Source organism: Moschus berezovskii, chromosome 4 (assembly GCF_049115385.1).
Source record: "Moschus berezovskii isolate FMDL1 chromosome 4, NW_MosBer_1.0, whole genome shotgun sequence".
Taxonomy (NCBI): domain Eukaryota; kingdom Metazoa; phylum Chordata; class Mammalia; order Artiodactyla; family Moschidae; genus Moschus; species Moschus berezovskii.
In genome coordinates, this window is record NC_142463.1 from 522,217 (window position 1) to 528,216 (window position 6,000).

The 6,000-nt window shown below is 52.7% G+C and overlaps 1 protein-coding gene across 4 annotated transcripts in view; it reads right to left on the bottom strand.

Annotated features, from left to right (window-relative positions):
- FARP2 (FERM, ARH/RhoGEF and pleckstrin domain protein 2) overlaps positions 1-5,769 on the bottom strand; it is a 100,607-nt gene extending 94,838 nt beyond the window's left edge. For all 4 annotated transcript variants that reach the window (XM_055404085.2, XM_088835030.1, XM_088835029.1 and 1 more), the window contains exon 1: positions 5,662-5,769. The gene's annotated coding sequence lies outside the window, so the exon portion shown is untranslated. The remainder of the gene's footprint in view (positions 1-5,661) is intronic.
- Between the last annotated feature and the right edge of the window lie 231 nt (positions 5,770-6,000).

Consider the following 6,000-nt stretch of genomic DNA (forward strand, 5'->3'; position numbering starts at 1 on the left):
CTGGCCATAGCAATCAGAGCAGAAAAAGACATAAAAAGGAATTCAAATAGGAAAAGAAGAAATAAAACTCTCACTGTTTGCAGATGACATGATCCTCTACACAGAAAACTGTAAAGACTCTACCAGAAAATTACTAGAGCTAATCAATGAATATAGTAAAGTTGCAGGATATAAAATCAACACACAGAAATCCCTTGCATTCCTATACACCAATAATGAGAAAAAAGAAAGGGAAATTAAGGAATCAATTCCATTCACCGTTGCAACGAAAAGAATAAAATACTTAGGAATATATCTACCTAAAGAAACAAAAGACCTACATATAGAAAACTATAAAACATTGGTGAAAGAAATCAGAGAGGACACTAATAGATGGAGAAACATACCATGTTCATGGATTGGAAGAAGAAATATTGTGAAAATGAATATATTACCTAAAGTAATTTATAAGTTCAATGCAATCCCTATCAAGCTACCAATGGTGTTTTTCACAGAGCTAGAACAAATAATTTCACAACTTGTATGGAAATACAAAAAGCCTCGCATAGCCAAAGCAATCTTGAGGACGAAAAATGGAACTGGGGGAATCAACCTGCCGGACTTCAGGCTCTACTACAAAGCCACAGTCATCAAGACAGTATGGTACTGGCATAAAGACAGAAATACAGATCAATGGAACAAAATAGAAAACCCAGAGATAAATCCATGCGCCTATGGACACCTTATCTTTGACAAGGGAGGCAAGAATATTCAATGGAGAAAAGACAATCTCTTTAACAAGTGGTGCTGGGAAAACTGGTCAACCACTTGTAAAAGAATGAAACTAGAACACTCCCTAACACCATACACAAAAATAAACTCAAAATGGATTAAAGATCTAAATGTAAGACCAGAAACTATAAAACTCCTAGAGGAGAACATAGGCAAAACGCTATCCGACATAAGTCACAGCAGGACCCTCCATGACCCACCTCCCAGAATAATGGAAATGAAACCACGTTTTATATCTCCTAACAGTCAGCAATAAAGGTTTTTGATCAACCATGCTGGAGGAGCCGCTGAACTCATCCTTTTCTCTGTCACGTTAATTAAAAAGTGCACGGCCAGACGAAAAGTGGCGCACAGGGGCGTCAAGGGCCAAGACAGCAACACCGACTCTCATCTGCTGCCGCTGCTGTCAGCTCGCTCAGTCGTGTCCGAGTCTTTGTGACCCCGTGGACTGTAGCCCACCAGGGTCATCTGTCCATGGGATTCTCCAGGCAAGAATTCTGGAGTGGGTTGCCATTTCCTTCTCCAGGGGATCTTCGTGACCCAGGGATTGAACCTGGGTCTCCTGCTTGGCAGGTGGATTCTTTACCACTGAGCCACTGGGAAACAGAGGTGTGTCAGATAATTAACAAATACTCTATTTTCCTAGATTTTTCTGACTGTTGTATTAATGGTCAGCTTTCTCAACTCTGCAATGTATTTACTTTTTCTCTTTCTAAATAAATATTTGCACTCCAAGTTAATTTTTATTTCTAACACTGTGTTTCTTAAAGAGGCCTCCTCCCCCACACTGGGTAAATCTCAGGTCCCATATAAACTGTCATCCACTCTGCTCTGATGAAACCTGCCTCATCCAAATGTTCAGCGAGCACCTTGCTGCTGAACAGAGCAAGTCCAAGTCCCTAAAAGCACAGGAGCCTCTGAGAAGAGAAACCCCCTGCACCCCATCACAGCGGGGAAGACTCAGGAGCCAGTCTCCTAAGTGCTCCTAAGAGCCACAAGGAGTGAGGCCAGAAGCCGCTAGGGATCTGGTGAGTGGAGAGAGAGGGGAGGGAGGAGGCCTCATCGAAAGGCGGGTGTCTGCGTCAGACCCCCCCAAGAGTCCCGAGTGGCCGCCAGGCCCGCCCCTGGCTCACAACCCTTGCCACACAAAACAAGGAATCCAGGCTCAGAAAGGTTAGTGACTTGCAATGCGTGTGACCTCAGCCTTCCCCCACCCCCGACCTCACCGTATGCCATCCCCTCTTGGGCTTAAGGAACCCCACGTGTCGAGTGCGGGATGAGCCAGAAGGGGAGACGCCTGTGGAAGTGGCCCGGACCACAGGGCGAAGTGCACGCAGCACCAGGGAGCACAGAGCAGGGGGCGCGGCTGGCCTTGCAGGCGGCTCTCCAGCACGGAGTGGAGCTGGGCAAGCGCAGTGCACATGGGCGGGGCCCTGGGGGCGCCCATGGGGCGGGCTCTGGGGGTCCTGAGAGCCCACCTGGGAGGTCTGGGTGGAATCCCCCCACCTGGTGCTCAGTAGCTAGGAGAGCCGGGTGAAGACACGTTCATCACCGCATCTGACAGCAGCAGAGGGCCTTTCTGACCTTGAATTGTAAAATGACTGTGAAGTGGAAAACAGTCCTGTGACCCTAAAATAAAACTCCTTACATCATGGATGGCATCACCGACTCTGTGGACATGAGTCTGAGTGAACTCTGGGAGTCGGTGATGGACAGGGAGGCCTGGCGTGTTGTGATTCACGGGGTCGCGGAGAGTCGGACACGACTGAGCGACTGAGCTGAACTGGACATCATGCCACCTTCTCCTCCGAGCCTTGTCCACAGCCTCGCATTTTTCTTAATCAGTGTAACTGCTGTGTACAAACTGCTTCGCCTTTTTGGTTAAGATGTCTTTTTGAACGTATTTCCAGGGATCATAATGGTTCAAATTTTCTTGCGGGGGAAGGGTAAGAAGGGGATTGCCAGAGTGTGTCTGCAGACTGCTCTGCCACTCTGACAAGCAGTGTGTATCCAAGTTTGTTTTCAAAACCGGGATTCCAAAATCAAAACCTTTTATCACTTATTGCTAGCTGCTCTCCATAAAGATTAGACCAATTTACAGAGTCACCAGAAAACCATCACATTCTGGCCTCTATCATCTTAAGCTCTCTGGAGCCCTCACCTTTGAAGTCCTGTTGCTAAGGTAAAGCCTGCAACTGACAAATATGCTGCAGTCCGATGATGCTCCACACATGGGATCTCAGAGAGCAGGACTGGGGTGACCTCGGCTCAGCACTCAACTTTACAGGGGTTTTCCTGCACAGCATGCCAAGCTGTGTGCAGGAAACTTGCGACCCACTGAGCAAAAGGGGAGGTGGCAGGCTTACAAGAGACTGGGTGAAGGACAAGCAGGAACAAACCCAAAAGGACAAGCAGCAGGAACAGCCATCTGCTCCCTTCTCAGGACAGAGGACGGACTGAGGTGCCGAGAGGCAAGGTGTTTGGAAAGAAGAGGAGGGGCCTGATGGATTTAAAAGCACATGCACAGAACTATCTATGCCTCCATCTTTGCTTTGTCAACGCAGGGCATGCCCTTCTCCCAAGCAGGACAACTCTGCTTAAACACTGCCTCCTTTTCTCTGGACTGGGCACTCACACTGCTCTTCTACCTGATAACATGAGGGCTAACACCGATTAAGCACTTAGTGGGTTCCAGGCATCTAGCTGCTGCTGCTTAATCCTCACAACAAGTCTATGAGGCAGGTAAACTGCAACCTCATTTGTTGATAAGGAACCAGAGGAGAGACACGTGAATGTATCATATAAACTCCCCTTTTGGGAAAGGAATTAGTATAGAAGGAAGCAGGAAGTCTACCAGGAGAGGAGGTCCAGGCAGGTAAATGAGCCAGCAAACTTCTGCAGCTCCTGCCAGCATCTCGTCCAGATGGCTCAGTGCTCACTGAGGGTCTCCAACAAAGCAGGAGTCCCACCCCAGGAAGCAGGTCCAGGCGTGATCCAGTACCAGCCACCCACTCTGCTTCCAAACGGGGTCAGGGTCTGGTCACATCATCTCTGCAGATTTTGAGACAACTTGACTGCAGCCATGAAATTAAAAGACGCTTACTCCTTGGAAGGAAAGCTATGACAAACCAAGACAGCGTATTAAAAAGCAGAGACATCAGTTTGCCGACAAAGGTCTGCAGAGTCAAAGCTATGCTTTTTCCAGTAGTCATGTACGGATATAAGAGATGGACCATAAAGAAGGCTGAGGACTGAAGAATTGATGCTTCAAACTCTGGTGTTGGAGAAGACTCTTGAGAGTCCCTTGGGTTGAAAGGAGATCAAACCAATCAATCCTAGGGGGAATCAACCCTGAATATTCACTGGAAGGACTGATGCTGAAGCTCCAATACTTTGGCCACCTGATGAGAAGAACCGACCCACTGGAATGATCGAGGGAGAGGAGAAGGAGGAAGAGATGGTTGGATGACAACAGTCCCTCAATGGACATAAGATTGAGCAAACTCCAGGACACAGCAGAGGATAGAGAAGCCTGCTGTGCCACAGTCCTGCTGCTGCTACTGCTGCTAGGTCGCTTCAGTTGTGTCCGACTCTGTGCGACCCCATAGACGGCAGCCCACCAGGGTCCCCCAGCCCTGGGACTCTCCAGGCAAGAACACTGGAGTGGGTTGCCATTTCCTTCTCCAATGCATGAAAGTGAAAAGTGAAAGTGAAGTCGCTCAGTCGTGTCCGACTCTTAGCAACCTCATGGACTGCAGCCCACCAGGCTCCTCCGCCCCTGGGATTTTCCAGGTGAGAGGACTGGAGTGGGTGCCACAGTTCCATGGGTTTGCAAAGAGACATGATTTAGTCTTAGAGACTGAACAACAACGAAACAAAGTACAAATACCAGGTGTGAAGTGCTTCATAACCCCTCACAGAGTTAAGTCCCGTGGGGCAAGGAACTCACAGAACTTTCAAAGAGCAGCAGATACAGATGTGTGAAGTGCTTCATAACCCCTCACAGAGTTAAGTCCCATGGGGTAAGGAACTCACAGAACTTTCACTGAGCAGCAGATACATATGAGCATTAGATCTGCCTGCAAGCAAAGGCCACTCCATGCCTGCCCAGCTCCCAGGTACTCCGCCATCCCTCCACAGCACCAGCCCTCTGGCGCTGTGCCCCTGAGGGCCATCAAGCTCTCCAGGGTGCTCCGCCCGAAGCTCCCCCACAGAAACAGCAAAGGCACAGGGAGAGCCACCCCGAGACCGAAATCTTTCCTTTTACTGCGGACTCACGCTAATTCGTTCAGTGCACCTCCTGGGAGTTTCTGTTTTCACGGCAACTACCACCGACCAGCACGTGGAAGGCCTCCGGAGGCCGCGGCGACCAGGGCGGGTGTGGACACCGGCCTGAGTGATCACTGAGCATGGTCGGGTCCCAGCTATCGGGGCGGCCTTTGGAAGGCTCTCACTGCCTGAGGAGCCCGTCCAGGTTTCCCGGAGTAAAAGCATTAACACCTAATACCAGCCTTAAGATCATTTAAGGAAAGGCTGAAAAGGGCATGGCCACAACTCGCCCGAGCTTCCACTTGTGGTTCTGCCCAGGCCTCCGCGCGAGGCCCTCCCCGCGCACCCCGGAGCCCCACGCGCGTCCCTCGCGCACCCCGGGGCCCCACGCGCGTCCCTCGCGCGCACCCCGGGGCCCCAGCGGGCAGGTTCCCCACACAGCGCCCTCCTCACACGCGGCCGGCCGCCCGAAGGCCTTCCCAGGCCGGGAGCAGACTCCTGGCCGCTCGCCGTCCGGAGACGCCCGCCCTGCCTCGGGCTTCGGTCCGCGACCTCCGCCGCCCGCCCCCGAGGCGCAGCCTGGCCCTGCCCGCCCGCTGCCGCGCGGCCCCGCACCCTCACCGGCTGCCCGGCCCGAGCTGTCGCCCGCAGCTGCCTCCGAGTCCGCGCCGGCGCCGCCCGCTCCCTGCCGCCCGCCGGCCGCCCCCGCGCCCCGCGCCCCTTCCCCGCCCCGCCCGGGGCCCCGCCCCCAGCCCGCGGATGCGCCGCCGATTGGCCTGACGGCCTCTGGGGCGGGGCCTCCGCTGGGAAGCGCGGCACCGAGCTCTGATTGGTGGATTTGTAGGACGAGAAGGCACGCGCAGAGTCGGATGTAATTCGGCCCGCTCGGCTCGCAGGGCCGCGGGCGGTTCTGGGCGGGGCGTCGGCTCAGGGGGCGGGGCGTCAGATCAGCGCGCGGGG